The sequence below is a fragment of the Narcine bancroftii genome, chromosome 6 (assembly GCF_036971445.1).
Source record: "Narcine bancroftii isolate sNarBan1 chromosome 6, sNarBan1.hap1, whole genome shotgun sequence".
Classification (NCBI taxonomy): domain Eukaryota; kingdom Metazoa; phylum Chordata; class Chondrichthyes; order Torpediniformes; family Narcinidae; genus Narcine; species Narcine bancroftii.
This window is the reverse complement of record NC_091474.1, coordinates 172,401,593-172,418,510: the sequence shown is the minus strand read 5'-3', so window position 1 is coordinate 172,418,510 and position 16,918 is coordinate 172,401,593. Positions and strand designations below refer to the sequence as shown.

The 16,918-nt window shown below is 38.7% G+C and overlaps 1 long non-coding RNA gene across 1 annotated transcript in view; it reads left to right on the top strand.

Annotated features, from left to right (window-relative positions):
* The window catches only part of LOC138737660 (uncharacterized), a 39,299-nt gene extending 25,193 nt beyond the window's left edge, over positions 1–14,106 (top strand). Inside the window, exons 3-4 of the long non-coding RNA XR_011341118.1 lie at positions 8,972–9,059; positions 14,048–14,106. This is a non-coding gene — a long non-coding RNA (uncharacterized lncRNA). The remainder of the gene's footprint in view (positions 1–8,971; positions 9,060–14,047) is intronic.
* The last annotated feature ends 2,812 nt before the right edge of the window (positions 14,107–16,918 follow it).

The following is a 16,918-nucleotide window of genomic DNA, read 5'->3' as shown; positions in this document are numbered from 1 at the left end:
ACCCACTGGCATTTTCTTACTTCCTCATCAGAGAGAGCCTTATCTCTCACTTCAGCCAGATCAGGATCCTCATTTTGCCTTGCTATCAATTCCTGTCTGTATAATGACAAATCTGTAGCCTTAGGTTTACTGTCAGTGCTTGGGTCTAATAAGGAAGATTGCTCAACCCATTACCAGGTCATTTCCATCTAAATGCTGTTTTTGACTATCACAGACTTTATTTTCTGTTAAATCATTTTTCACAGCCTTATCTGCATTGACAATCTTTTTCAACATTGCTCTTGTTATAGCACAAGTGGGGTAAATATCGGATCCCCTCTCTGACTCATCAATGACTAGCTTAGCTGTCATTCATACTGCAGGATCAACCTTACCTTATACCAAGTTATTGCCTAGCAACAGTAAAACTCCTTCCTCTGGCAAATTCAACCTAACTCCTAATGTAATATGTCCATTAACCAAGGCTCATTTTAAAACCATTTTGTGCAAAGGAATGGGTCAGAATCACCTCTGATACCTCCAATCAAATTTATTTCCACCAGCGTCAGTTTCTTCGCCAAATTCCAGAGCACTATCTAACACAAGTATCTTGCTAGATTTTCACTGCCACTTATTTTAACTCTTCTTTAACTGAAACCAAACCCTCCATCATAAAAGATTGGAATTCATCTCTAATTTTATCAGTAAAGTTGGACCTTTCTTGGTTTTTATACCTCTTCTCACTTTGAATACAAGCATTCAGTGCTACCTTTTTTTCTCTTCTTTTTCAGCACAGGACAACTTGCGATTACATGACCAGCCTTCTTACAGTAGTGGCAAAGGGGACCCGAAGGTTTTTCTATTACAAACTTCCATTCATCTTTACCCCTAATACTACTTCCAAATTTACGCTCCACCTTACTTGGATCATCCACAGTGCACTTTTGAAAAATTTTGCCTGGCATCCATTTAGACTTACGTGTTAAAGCATATTCATCAGCTAACTTAGCAGACTCCTGCCAAGTTTTCACCTTCTTATCATCTAAGAATGCTTTAATATCATCAGAAACACATCTTTAATTTCTTCAATTATTATCAATTCTCTCAATTATATTCATTGTTTGCAATCTTCGATGTGTTCCACCAGTCAAAACACACCATATTTTCATAAGCAAAATCTGTATAAGATTGGGTTGTTGAATTTTTAAAATTCCTGAACTAACTCATAAGCCTGAAAAATAACTTTTTCCACAATTTCATAATTAGCTGTTTGCTCTGTGGTAAGGGAAGAATAAGCTTGTTGAGCTTTTCCTTTAATTACACTTTGTAACATGAGAGATCATTGGTTTTGTGGCCAATTTAAATTCACAGCCACTTTCGCAAACTGCTGAACACATTTATCTATTTCAGCTTCCTTAAATGGAGGAAAAAAACACCAAACTTCTCTACTGGCCATAAACCCCTCACCAGGACCAAGAATTTGATCTTGGGTCTCTTCTTTTCTCCTGTCACTTCCCACTCTAATCTTTTCCAGCTCATGTAGCCTAATTTTCTTCTCTGCCTCAAGTTCTAATATTCTCAGTTCCATTTCTAATCTCTTCTGTTCCTCATCTGCTTCTATTTCTAATATCTTCTGTTCCACTTCTATGTCCAATTTCTTTTGTCTCTTGGCTGCCTCCAATTCTAATCTCTTTAATTCCAACTGTATTTGCTCAGAAATTTTACTCTTGGGAAACTGCTCTAACACTTCTTGAAACATTCCTGTTTTTATATACTATTTTGCAATTTTCCTCCAAATCTCCACCTTTTTCGTTTGTGGTTCTACTGAAGCAATTGACAACTTGTTGGCATTAGTCATCAACTCATTTTTCTTAGCCTTTTTCAAATTCTCAAGAAAGGGTAATGCCAAAAATCCATTTATATCTATAGTTGATGGTTTGTTCCTGTTGATTTCACACCCATACACTAGCTTTTAGTTATTTTTACCAAAGGAATTTCCTAGACCAGACTGGAATCACCAAGCTCCAGTTTGATTCAGAATCAGGCGATTTTGTCACTAATCAACCTCTAAGCTCCCAAATTTGTTTGAATCCTAGGTTAGCCCCCATTTCATTACATCTCAAACCATTAACAACAATTCAAAAGGGTTAAATTTGAACTCTATATTTATTAATGACTATTAACAATATAATCAACTTTTTTTGAATAATTTATTTTGATTTTCAAAGATGCAAAATTCAAACAAACAGTATAATATTTCAACATTCATACAATATACAGAGTCTGTGGTTATCCCCCTCCCCCCACTTACATGACTGAAAAAAGTCAATTAAATTATACAGATACAAATTCTGGTGGGGTCATAGACCCCTACTGAAACCAAGGTTAAAAAAAAACAACCAGGATGGCTAATTACAAAGGTTAAGAAAAAAATTAAAAGGGAAAAAATCTTAAAAGTAAACTAAAAAAGTACATCACCTGTACCTGTACCATAAAAAAGTACATCACCTGTACCATGTCCACTTTCTTGATCACTTTCATAAAATATTTCAAAGTCGGAGGGGGGGGGGAAGCTAATCAATCTGTGTGCCAATATATTTCACATTCTAATAAATGTGTCATTTTTCTTCCTTAGATCTTATGTGATTTTTCACCAGGAGAATGCACTTCCATATTCCATTGTGTGGTATTTGTGTGGGAGTTGGACTTCCACAAAATTGCTATACACTTCCTGGCTACAGCCAAGGCGACCTTCATGAATGGAATTTGATCTTTGGTCAATATAAAACTCATGACCCCAGACTCTGGATTCTGTGGAAAATCTATTTCTGTAATTTTTTTCAGAATGTCCCCCAGGTTTTTCTAGAAGGGTCTCACCTTTGTTCATAACCAGGTGAAGTGGACAAAAGTTCCAACCTCCACACCACACCTAAAGCACATTTCTGAAATTTCAGGCTTTGATTTATACAATTTTTGTGGTGTGAGGTACAACAGGTGCAAGAAATTGTACTGCACCAACTGTATCTGGTGTTGATGACCCCTGTCACACTATCCAGACAATGAAGATGTCTTGCCACCACTCTTCATTGATTGTTGTACCCAAGTCTGACTCCCATCTCTCCCTAGACCTGTGTAAGACCGACTTCTGGTCCTCACTTTGGAATATGTAATACATCTTAGAAATAAATTTACACACATTCCCCTTTTGAATTAGAATCTCTACGTTGCTACATTCAGGTAGGGTCATAGATGGTCCCAATTTTTCCCTTAAGAAAGATCTTATTTGCAGATAGCAAAAGAATGTTCTGTTATTTATTTCTCAACTGCTCAAATGACATAAGCTGCCCCCTTTTCTAACAATCCTCAATACATGGGATCCCTGCTGGCACCAGGTGTCCAGGATTTTATTACTCAGAGTTAAAGGTATTAAATTATTCTGGGTCAAGGGCATTTTGTGGATTCAATACATTGTATTACTCTTTCCATGTCTGGAGTACTTCTTTAGGATGGGGCTACCGTTTTCTTTGAGAGTAATTTGGTATCCGACTTATATATGAATTCTTTGGCTATCTCTGCCCATCAAGTATAGTCCAATTTGTGCCCATGAAGGGGGCCCCCCTCCCTCAAAGAGTGAGGTGATAAACCTTGCTTGGGCTGCTCAGCAATACTTTTTTGTAATTTTAAACACCCTCCCCCCCAAGATGTAATCCCATGTCAACTTTTCCATGGAGATTCTAGCCACTTACCATTCCACAGGATCCTTCTAACACACTTGTTAAGTGCCTTAAAAAACCCTAAGGCAATGAAATTGGTAATGGTTGGAAAAGATATTGGAGCCTTAGCATCACAATATCTAACCAGGTTCTCCTCAATCTTCCGGAGCAAAGGGAGATAATTAAGTTTGTATAAGTTATGTAAATCTTTATCTACTTTAAATCCCAGGTATTTAATGCCTTCTTGTGGCCATTTAAATTGACTTCCTTGTCAGTACTGCCCATAATCCCATTTGGCAAAGGCATTATTTCACTTTTATCCAAATTATATTCTAAAACCTTCCCGTAATCCTCCAGTGTGGTCCTTAGTCTGGCCAATGACCCCCACCATGTCCATCAAATTGCACAAAGTTGCACAAAGTTCTTAGCAGAAATCCATCCTTTATAATGACAGTCTACAGTCCAAAAAGTCAGTCCATGGTCCATAACATCATATTTAATCTTTTCTCCCCTTATTGCTTCTTTAGTTGCCTTCCATTGGTTTTTAAAATCTACCCAATTCAATGGCTTCCCACTAGTTTTTGCTTTTATGCTGTCTTTAACTTTGCTTGTAAACCATAGTTTCCTCATCCATTTAGAGAGCTTCTTCTTTGGGATCAAATTATTCTACATCTTCTGAATTACTCCCAGAAATACCCATCATTGCTGCTCTGCTGTTATTCCTTGTAAGGTTCACTTCCAATCAACTTTGGCCAGCTCCTCTCTCATACCTCCATTTTTACTTTTACTGAGCTGGAATACTGACACATTATGTTCATTGACTCCTAAGGTTTCCTCTATCTTAAGATCACAAATCAAATCTGGTTCTTTGAGCAGCGCTAACTCCAGAATTGCCTTTTCCCCAGTAGGCTCAATAATCTGTTCTGAAAAGCCCCCTTGTAGTTTGCTGGAATTGTAACAATTACTCTCAGTGTCTTTGGATCATGAAATCTTCCTTCTCTTGATCAGTATCCAACCATTCCCAGAAAGCTCCCACATCCATCTCTCTCAGTTGGCTGCAGTATTTGGCATGGTATTTTTGTTAATTGGATAGAAACCAAAAGGAAAGAAATGGAGATGGAGAACAGAATAATTGGAAAATATTAAAGAAAGAAATAAGAAACATGAATTATCTGTTTGATGATCAGTCAAACCTGATTCCTATTACTGCTTCAAACTATTTTACTTCAAGGCTTATTTATTTTTCATGTGTTATATAACAACATCTGCAACTGTGCTTTCTCAATCCTCTGCCAATATTTTGCCTTTTTGGCATTTAATATCATTATCATCTTCTGTGATGCCAACCCCAAGTATCCTGACAGTCAAACCATCTGTTCTGACATTACTTTCACATTGTGTTATGCCATCAGTTCAGGTATACTTGATACTTGAAAGGTTGTCAGGCAAGGAATTCTGAAACACCATAACAATGAATACATATTTACTATGGAATTTAACTATTTTAGTTAATTTATATCTAGAGTTAGAATTTGAACATGAAAGCTGATATTATTTTTCAGATCCTGGAGGGAAATTGGAATTGGAATTTTAAAGAAAAATGATGCAGCAACTATGATATATTATAAAGATATAAGGCAGAAGTTGCATAAGGCAGAATACAGGTATACATATGATCGCATACATCTGTGGTCTCATAAGGTCATAGTAGAATTCAAAAATCCTGATCGGAGGATGGCATGTAGCAGACATAACTAGATGTACTCAATAACTTACAGCTCTCAAAACATGTATTTTATGTCTTTTGTAAACAAAGGGTTACATACGTAGGTACTGCACTTTCTGTCTATCATGGCTCCCAATCGCAGTAAAACCAGTGCTAGTGATAGCAGCAGCAAGAGGCAAAGGAGAAGTATCGATTTAGATTTGAAACAAAAGGTTATTAAACAACACAAAGATGGAAAAACAGTGACTTGTTGCTCACGATTTAGGCATCTCGTACTTGACAATCACGAAGATCCTCAAAACAAAGAAAAAATTCTCCAAGCTGTTAAATGTTTGGCTTCACTGAAAGCTACAAAGCCAATGTAAATACGAGAGGGACCTATATCGGAAATGGAGAAATTGCTAATAATGTGAATCGAGGAGCAAACACAAAAGCGAGTCTCTCTCAGCATGTTGAAAATCACTGCTAAGGCACGGTTTGTTCCAAATGCTTAAAAAAAAAGCAGGATATCGAGTTTAGAGCTAGCCCTGGGTGGTTCAGGTGCTTCAAACAATGTTTCGCTGCACAATGTGAAAGTGAGTGGTGAGTCTGCAAGTGCTGATGTGAAGGCAGCAGAAGAATTTGTTGAAACTTTAGATAAACTAATTGTTGAGGGAGGTTATTTGCCCCAGCAAATTTTTAATATGGATGAAACCTCCTTATTCTAGAAGTGAAAACCTGAAAAGACTTTCATCCATAAGAAGGTCAAGTCAATGCCAGGCTTTTAAAGACAGAATGACTGTGTTCTTAGGAGGCAATGCTGCTGGTTACAAGTTAAAGCCATTTCTTATTTGGCATAGTGAAAACCCTAGGGATTTCAAGAACAATAATAAACACACCTTACCAGTTTATTACAGGAACAATAAAAAGACCTAGATGGCAAAAATGCTATTTCAGGATGCCCTTCTCGATTGCTAAGCCAGTGAAATGGATAAATGCTGTTTGGAAGAAGGCATACCTTTCAAGATTTTGCTAATTATATAAAATGCTTCAGGATATCCCCCTTTCATTGGTGGCCTCACCCCGACATCAAAGTGGTGTTCCTCCCACCAAATACCATCTCTTTAATCCATCCAATGGACCAAGGGGTTATAGCAGCATTCAAGGCTGATTACCAGAGGAGGATCTTTGCTCAGGCTATTCTGCAACTGATGAAACTGGCAGGACACTGATGCAGTTCTGGAAGGAGTACCACATTTTCCACTGCTTAAGGAACCTTGCTTGGGCCAGTGATGACGTGACCAAAGAGTGCATGGGCAACATCAGGGAAAAAAATACTGAAGCAGTATGTGGGTGATTAAGGGATTTGAAAAAGATGATGAGATTGGAAGGATTGATAGAGCTGTTGTTGACATGGTAAACAACAACCTGAACCTAGACAGAGATGATGAGACATTGAAGAACTGCTAGAGGTGGTTCCTGAGGAACTAACAAATGAAGAGTTGCTGGAGCTAGAGCAAGAGCGAATAGCTGAAGAAGAGGCAAGGGAAAAGGAACCTGCAGAAAGAGAAGAACAGGTGCAGAAGAAGTTTACTGTTAAGGGATTAGCCAAATTCTTTGCAGACCTGAACTGCTTGCTGAAGAGATGGACCCAAACACTGAATGCTTTTCACTGATAGAGAGGAATGTTCATGCAGTTTATGACAAGAAAAAGCAAACTAGGCAAACTGGACATATTCCTGAAGAAGCCAAAACCTCTTTAAGAAGAGCCTCAGCCAGGACTTTTAGGCATTACAGAGATGATATTATCATTGTTTGTGACAGTTTTGACCTGAAACTCTCCAGTGGAACAGTATGAGGAAGTTGAGAACAGTAATGTGGATGATACTGATCCTCTTTGTTAAATTGTGTGTAATAGAACCATAGAACACTACAGAATAGAAAACAGGCCATTCATCCCCTCTAGTCCATGCCAAAACTTCATTCCTCTAGTTCCATCGATCTGAACCTAGTCCATAATCCTCCAGACCTCTACCATCCATGTATCTATCCAATTTATTCTTTAAACGTAAGAGTGAACCTGCATTTACCACATCAGATGGCAGCTCATTCTACACTCCCAAAACTCTGAGTGAAGAAGTTCCCCCTAATATTTCCAATAAACCTTTCCCCTTTCACTTGAAAGCCATGTCCTCCTATATTTATCTCCCCTAATCTAAGTGGAAAGAGCTGACTCACATTTACTCTGTCAATACCCTTAATAATTTTGTAAACTTCTATCAAATCTCCCCTCATACTTCTACGTTCCAAGGAATAAAGTCTTAACCTGTGTTACAAACTGGACAGCAGCAATAGAAATGAGCCCAGACAAAATGATACAGCACCTTATCTAATTTATTTACCCTTATCTAAACTTATCTAACTTTACCCCCAACTATGCGCGAATATACTGGTGTGTGAGTGGAATACCCCAAACCACTACAGCTCAAGGCCCAATTCTCAAAAGACAGTTCAAAATTCAGTTTCAGAAATTCATTGTTGACACATAGGCTTGAAATTGATGCAACATACAGGGGTTTTAGATGAAATTAGCAGTTCATGAAGTGGGTGAGAGTTCGGGGTGACAGAATGTTTATTAACTCACAAAACCCTTGTCGAAGTGCTTCCAGCGAGATATCCTTTTTAGACAAGTGACAACCAAAGCTTTCCTCTTCTTTGGCATGGGGACACGAAGCGAGTGATGCTCACAAAGCTTCCAAAACCATTTTTATGGGTCAGCTGAATTCAAGTAACTCTCACAATGGTCACAATTCACAAGAAGTGTTTCTTCTGCTTCCAGAACCCCAAATTGTGGGATTTTAAATGAAACTACCACCAGCTCCTTTAACGGGCCATTCAATGCATGTGAAGAGCTGACAGCAGTTGACTGGGAAGTTGGATCCCACGGGAGCACTGTATCTCCTCCGCTCCTCACTCCCCACGGTTCTGCACCAATGGCAGCACCGCCATTTTTGATTATCCACCCTTATTTGCTTTAAGACAGCAAGCACTTCCTCCTCTTTAATCTGTATAGGTCCCATGACCTCACTGATTGTTTTCCTTACTTCCCGTGACTCTGTCAGTTTTCTGAGTGAATACTGATGAAAAAAAAACATTTTAAATCGTCCCCATCGCTTTTGCTTCCATACAAAGCCGACCACTCTAGTCTTCAAGGAGACCAATTTTGTCCTTTACTGTCCTTTTGGTATTAATATACATGTAGAAAGACTTAGGATTTTCCTTCACATTGTCAGCCAAAGCAAAATCGTGTCTTATTTTACCCTTCCTGATTTCTTTCTTGAGGTTTCTCTTGCATTTTTTTATACTTAAGTACCTCATCAGCCATATTTAATACCTTTTGGTCATGTTTTTGTGACTATTGTGTCAACCTTCCTATTTTAGATTTCCACAGCAGTATTTGATGGGTTTTGCTCAGGCAAACAATACCATTATCCATTAGAAATGTATCAGTACACCTTTTGCTAAATAAGTTGAAAATGATGAATCTTGGCTCTCTGTTTTTCAACTTCATCAGATTAAGAAGAATGAGCTGGAAGTGGAGTGCAAATGAGAATATAATGCTGAAGCTAATGGCCAGACCACGTGTACAAACTTGCCTGCAGGTTGGTCAAAGCTGCAAAACGCTCTCTATCAAAACATGGTCCCATCCTTTACACACTTTACACACTCTCCATTTCTCTCAGTTCTCTTCCTCTTAGATTATGGGTGATAATTCTCTTCCTCTCAGACTCCATTGTAGGGTTTAAATGGACTCTATTAGAATTTGCAATCAAAGTAATTTTATTTTCATCATGATTGTTTGTGTAAACTCTAAACAAAGAAGGAATTTTAAAAGTAAACCGAAATGGCATAACAATTCAAACGTCAGAGATCAGTACTTGACCAAAGTTGCCCTCAGCCTGCATGTCTAATTTGTCTGCTGAGAATAACTTGCAGCATTAACAACTCAACTGAAATAAAATGTTGCTATTTTGTGTTTAGATTTTCCTTTGTTCCCTCTGATGATGTCAGTAATCTTACAAGAGTACATTTCTTTTCTATTTTTTTCCTCCAGACTTTCTTGACTTGTCAGATGCATGAGTTTAAATTTAGCAGCTTTTGGAAGTACTGCATGTGCAATTCCTTGAATGTTTGCAGTAAATATGTTGGTGTGCATTCGTCACCTGACTTATTTTTCAAGATGACGGAGACATTTGGATGCACATACAACAGGGGATGTTTGACTGTCTCTGCTAACTTCAGTTAATGCCCTGTAAGTTGCATCAAGTAGAACTAATGCTTACTTTTAATCTATCTACACAATGTATTTAGAGACACAATTGGAGCATAGTCTATTTAGAAAATATGAAGATGTGCAGTGTACAGGTGGATCATGTCATTTCAGAAAATTTAGCCCTAAAGGTCTTTATAAACTTTCTGTCAAAGTTTCCCAATATAAACTATTCTATTCTGTTCACACTATTACCAAGTTGCTGTAACTCTTGGGAGATTGTAATAACAGCATGGCAAACTTATAATAATAGCTTTTGTTAAACATTAATACAAGTCATTCTATTAGGGATTGTTAATGAGAGTACATATAGACTTAAAACCCGAGATTGTCCTCAAATGATGAGGTTGCAGATGTAAACTGTTCATTGGAACTACAAAAAAATGAGAAGCAAATATCTTTGGCACATTGAAGCAATATCCTTCAATAATTATTTTGCTCAGTAACAGAACATGAACAGGCCCTTCAGCCTGTCCACATTCATTCTATCTGCTTTCACGTAGTCTTTATCCTTCCATTCCTTCCTTGTTCATGCACCTGCCTAAATAGATCTTATCTGGTCCATCAATTTCCTTTGCAACACATTCTGAAATTGTGATACATTAATTCGGGGAAACATTTAAAATATTTTACAGATGACTGGATATGGTCCTCATGACTTGGCCTAAGTAAGTCTTGTACTCAATGGCTCCAAATTAACTTTTCAATTTCAGCTTTAACAAAATAGTCACAAAACATAGAAATAGCTTGAAATCAGTGAAAATTGGTGGGGAAAATCACAAGCTCTCCTTGTTTTCTTATTAGGCAAATTTTGAAATGCATCATATGGTCACAAGTTAGACTGACTTTCAAGTCTGAAACAAATGTGAACCCTCAGAAGATTGAAACATAGATGAATTTTACTGATTATTCAAGGGTTTTATGGAACCTAGTTATTTAATTTCAGAAACCCAAGTTATGTAATGCTCTCCCTGACCCCAATACCATATTGCAGCAAGATCTGTTATAACTGTAAAGAAAACAAAATGATTACCACGCTTCTTAATGACCAATTTCAAATTTGCAAACTGCTGTGCTTGGATTCTAGTTCAGTAATGAAACTACACAAGCAATTCCATTAATTTATCCAATTAATCTTGTCCAGTTACTTCTCAGAAAGAGTCATGCAATTGTGAAACTATTGATTGGTTATGGTAAATAATTTAGGTTTATGCAAGGATTCTCTTGATAAATACATGGGGGAGCAGTTGGTACTGCAGTTGGTAGTTCTCTTATATCTCCAGGGACCTAGGCCTGATCCTGACTTCAGACAATCTTTGCGCTATGTCTGCACATTCTTTTTTTTTTGCTGTTTTTTCTGATGGAAGCTCTGCTTCTTCCCATATTCCAAGGGCACACTGGTACATTAAATGTCTACTACAAATGATCCCTTAGTGTAGCTTAATAGTAAAAAGAAGCCAAGGGAAATTGCGTATGTCTGAGAAAAACAAACATTGCAATAGATCAGAGCAATAAAAAGAGGGGAACTGGATTAACAGTTATGCTATTTTGGAAAAAGACGTGGATCAAATATGCTGAAAGGCATCCTCTTTTGTCATTAAAAATATGAAGAAGAATTAAATAGAATGATGTTGGACTCAGGTAGGAAGACCTAAATTTAATGGCTGGGAAATTGTGTGAACACATATCAACCAGGCCAAATGATTTGCTTATCATTATGGGACACACTAATGTTTCAAGGTGCTGCTATTTTTGTGAAACTAGTATTGGTAACAATGGACACTACTTTTTCCCTGGTTTGCTGTACTATTGTTCAGTGCGTTAAGTCTTCAGTGCTTACAGATTGCTTTTGGATGGAATTGAGTAGTATGTAACTTCCATTTAGAACCATAGAACATTACAGCACAGAAAACAGGCCATTTGGCCCTTCTAATCTCTGCCAAAACATTATTCCACTAGTCCCATTGACCTGCACCCAGTCCATAAACCCCCAGACCTCTCCCATCCATGCATCTATCCAATTTAATCTTAAAATTTAAGACTGAGCACTCATTTTATCATGTCAGTTGCCAGTTTGTTCCACACTCCCACCACTCTCTGAGTGAAGAAGTTCTCCATAAATCTTTCCCCTTTCACCCAAAAGCCATGTCCTCTTGTATTTATCTCACCTAATCTAAATGGAAAGAGCCTACTCACATAGATGAAAATAATTATGCATTTCCATAAATTCTAACTAACATGTTATTTGGTATTTGATGCTAAAATTTAATTTTGAGGAGCAAATTTAAGTTTAGTAAGACGTGTATCCAAATTGTACTGATCAATTATTTTCAAAAGGTTTGCATCCTGAAAATAAACTGGGGATTATGATAGACAGTTTCAAGCTGAATATAAAGATAATTTCAGATTTGCTGTATCAAGTAGGAAGTTGGGGGAAACATTAAATGAACTTTTATTGAATTTGGCATGTTTAATCACATAATGATGCTGACATATTACATTAGTTCAAATGACCTAAAAGTATTTTGCCACTGATTTTTGTTTCTGCTCAGAATCTAATGCCTCTCCTGTCAGTGTCCAACAATAGTGGGCCAGCACTGATGGATTCCAGTTGCTCTGATACCATTTTTCCTTGGTTCCAATGTCCTGGTGAAACCTTTCACCATGTTCATCACTGACTGCACCAAGATCAGTAGGGAAGAAGTCCAAGTGTGAATGCAGAAAATGAATTTTCAATGACATGCTGCACTTCGTGGTTTTGTAGACTTGAAGTAGTCTTAAATTATGACAAGAAGTCACAAAGAACAGGCTATATCTAAAAAAAATGGTATGTGATAGGAACATTTTAAGGGGATTTTTGTGATCAGCAACCCAAAATCCATAAAATACACCCAAAAGTGTTCAGGAAGCACAATCTTTGTTGTCCAGTGTCACATGCAATTCCAGGGATTAATAAATTGGTAATTCTGGGCTTGATATTAATTAATTTAGACATCATGAACTGAAAATTGGATTAATCTCAAGTATAGCAATTCTGTGCCAATTTCTGAGTGACTTAATTTCCAGTGAGAAATTTGTTTCTTAACTTTTCCTTTTCTTCAGCGATCTTTCTTCCCAATGTAAAACGCTCCCAATTGTAGTCAGCACGAATACACAATCCAATAATCAACGGTGGTGAAATTTTCAACTTCTCTGATTACAAATGCAACTGATCTTATTCACTGTAGTTTGCTAACCCTGTTCTTCTACTTAACCCGTGCTATTTAAGAAGTCAGCACCCAGACAGCACTCTTTGTCTACCCTCTGAGGTTTTTGCCTCCAACTCCTCAAGCACCACCTCAGATCTTCCTTTACTACTTTTCTCATGGGGGTCAGGGTATAAAGTTAATCTCAAAATCCTAATTCAGAATCATTCCTGCCTGCTGCCACTGATCTGTGCCACATCTCATATCTTGCTGCTCCCTTATTCTTTATGCAGGTCACTGAACCTCCACACCTAAGGAGAAGCGATCTCACTAAATTCTGCTCAACTGAACAGCCACACTATCAAATGAAGACAACATTTCCCTGTAGCTTACCTGCTGGAAAACTGACCATCTTCTGTCTCAGCGAGACAATATTTTGTCAGCAACTGAGGCGAGTTAAAGACGTCCAGCCCACCATTTCAGCTCACCATTTCAATAGAATAGGTTTAGAGCATTAAATTGTTGTGATTCACTGAGGAAGTGGTATTGGAGCAGAGAACACTGTAAATGTCATTATGTTTCATCTCACTGGCAAAATGTATCTACTTCTGTAAGATTGGCATCTGAGTGGGCAGATTTACATAAATTATTCCCCAAATTCCTTGTGGGAAAATTCAGGGAACTCATTGTCAGGATGACAGTTACTGATACGGAATAGTTTTTAATATTTTGTGGCTGACATACCATTATTCACCATGGCCATTTACCTTTCCTGTTTGTAAACTGAAAACCACTGTGCGTGTACTTTAACACTGGCTCAGTGACGTAAAGATATGATAGCAGACCAAATATCACCTTTTGTGCCAGAATTATGGACAAAATCATTGAGGTTTAGCCACCTATAATGTGACAGGCAGAACTGGTCCCTCCTGTTCATGTCATGTTTTTTTCTTAGATGTAGGCTATGAGGTAAGAAACACCAGAGTGGAAATCTACCCTTGGATGCTTTGGCTAAATGTACAATAAAGCTATGTGTCATATTACACTTCAAAATGGAACATGGAGAGCAGCTGCTTGCTATATTCCACATTTAGCATGAGAAACTGAGATTAATTTCTTGTCCCTGTACTTGCAGATAACCAACGTGAAGAGGATGACAGTGTTCCACACATTTCTCTCTATCAGCTTGCTGCCTTCCAAGTCTGTGAATTAAGTACAAGCATCTGCCATGATACTCATTTCACAATCTGTTAAGAAATGCTGCATTGCTGCTATTTCCATTCCAGATTAAAGCGAGGGCAAGTAATGATCAGAAGTTTTTTTTACAGCTCAGCAGAGGGCAGCACAACCAAACAACAACAACCTACATTTATTTAGCAGATTTAAAGGGTTAAAATATCCCAACATGTTTTTTTTAGGAACAATAATTGAACAAAATAATGTGTGGGGTACATGGGTAATGTGATAGGTGATGAAAGGCATGTACAAAGAGATAACTTGTGCATCTTTGCAGAGGAAAGAAGGTCAGGGAGATACCTTTGTAAGGGAATTCAAGACCAGGATCACTAATGGTGGACCAAAAAGAATCAGGAATGTTCGAAAGGCCAGGATTATAGTGACATAAAGATCCCAGAACCTGCTGGGTCAAAGGATGGAAAAGATGAGGAAACAAGGTTAAGAAATTGGAAAAGAGTTCATCTTGAGAGTTGAAGGCTGTGCAGGACAATTTCAATTTCAGTTACACAACAACATGAAGCTACTGGAATCAGTCAACTATCCGTAGGGAATATTTTATTGGATTTTTTTTACACATATCTAAAGGGCCTATCTCATTGGCCTGGAGACTAGGTGGCGACCTGGTGGCGACTCGAGTCTCCGCTGGTTGCGGAGACGTCTCTGCAATGTCTCCTGGAAACTAGCCGGGTCTCCGGGAAGTCGCGGGAAAATCGAACATGTTTGATTTTTTTAGAGACTTTTTCCAGTCTCCAGCAGGTCTCCGTGATGTCTCCATCAGTTGCGGCGACATCGCGGAGACTAATTTTGTCCGTGACTGGGGAGACGTCTCTGCCATGTCTCCGAGACATTTCCGCAACATCTCTGAGTCCTGCTAGAGACTGAGGAGATGTTGCGGTGATGATGCAGCGACGTCTCCACGACGCTGCTTGACTTAAAGGCCACGTGACTGAGCGCGTGCTGGCATCACCGAGACGCCTTCACTCCTGGTCCAAGTCACAGGTAAATCCCGGTCAAGGTCTTCATCACCTGGTACTTGTTCCTGCTGCTGCTGCTCCTTGTACTGCCTTGGAAGAGGCCCCACCATCTTGTCTTACTAGGGGAGAGCTCCAACTCCATAGTAGTACTGTCCTTCCACCATGCCACCCAAGGGCAGTGGGGGCTGGAAGGGCAAGAAGGAGGATGAAGCAGTTGTAGCAGCTTCTGCGCAGTTTGTGGATGCTGAGGCAGCAGTTGATGCTGGAGAAGATGAGGAAGATGGTTCCAGGAGCGATCCGACTAGAAAACAATATGATTAGAAAGAGGGGCATCAAGAGGCAATGGCTGACTTCTGGGAGGATCATCCTGAATTTAACGATAAATCGCATGTAAGATACAAAGATAACCAATGCAAGAAAGCAGCAGTTGAATCCTTCCTTGTTGACATGCAGAACATCTTCGAGGAGATCAAGAAGCCCCTACCTACATGTGAGTGTATATTTAAATTGCATTGAATTTATATTTAATTACATTAAAATAAATACATGCAAAAATGTGTAAAAAATGTAGCTATAGTAATGATGAATATGTCTAATATAATTGTTGTAATACTATTACTCTTTCAGATGCACAGTTCCTAGCACCTGCGGAATAGGAGGACAAGATTCAACCGATGCACAACTAAGAAGTGGGCAGCCTGCACATACCGTCTCTGCCAAGGAAGCCTTCATCATAGAGAATACAATTTTCTGCGGAAGCACATTGAGGGGTATAGGCATCTCGCACATGAGACTCATTCAGTAAGTATAGACATGAATTGTACTTTTTTCTTATACCACATACAGTCCTGTGTCATGTGATGCAGTAGATCATTATTCATAATTACATTTTCATATTTTCTAGTTTGGCAGAGGTCACCACTCCAGAGAAGAGGATGATGACACCATCATCGTCGGGTCAAGTGTGGAATCTTCTTTGCCACCTGGACCAAGCACAAGCACCAGTTCCGCTACTACCACTTGCACCAAAGGAAGGAGGCAGAAGAAGATGCGGAAGGAACGCGGTGATGTCTCTGAGGCAGAGGTAACACCCAGGCTAAGTGTATTGTCATCTTGTGTGAATTGACGTTCAGATTGCTTTTTTGGAAATGCCATGTTTATATCTGATTTGCATTGTCACCTTCTTGCCATCTGATGCATCCTCCCCATTCTTTTTTTTGTATTCTGTACCACCAGCTTAATCTAGCGTGTTGAACTGTACTGATGTCTTTGTCCACCTTTTTTAAATCTTCTTTCTCCTTGCGAAGACCTATAGTGACTGCTGGAGACGTCGCCACAACTGAGAAGACATCTCAGAGATGTCGCAGTGACTGCCGGAGACATTGCGGCGACGTCCCCACAACTTCCAGGCGAATTGGTTGTCACCTTGTCTGGAGACATCACAGAGATGTCTCCGAGACATCTCGGATATCACCTTGGCATCACCTTGGTGAGAGCGCAAGCCATTTTTTGGTTTCCTGAGTCGCCTGAGTTGCCGTGACTGATCATTCATGGTGACATCTCCGCCAATGAGATACTACCTTAAGGCACTCATTTTATCACTAAAGGAAGTTACTTGGTCATTAACTTGGCCATCTGTGAGATCTTGTATGACTGCTGAGTGTCCTTCCATTGTCACAGTATCCGCAGCAAAGGTATTTAATTTGTTGTAAAGTGCTTTGAAACATTTAAGTTTCATGGATGCAAGTTTGTTTGAATTTGTGAAAGAAGTTTGTTACGTTGCTCACTTTTGAGTT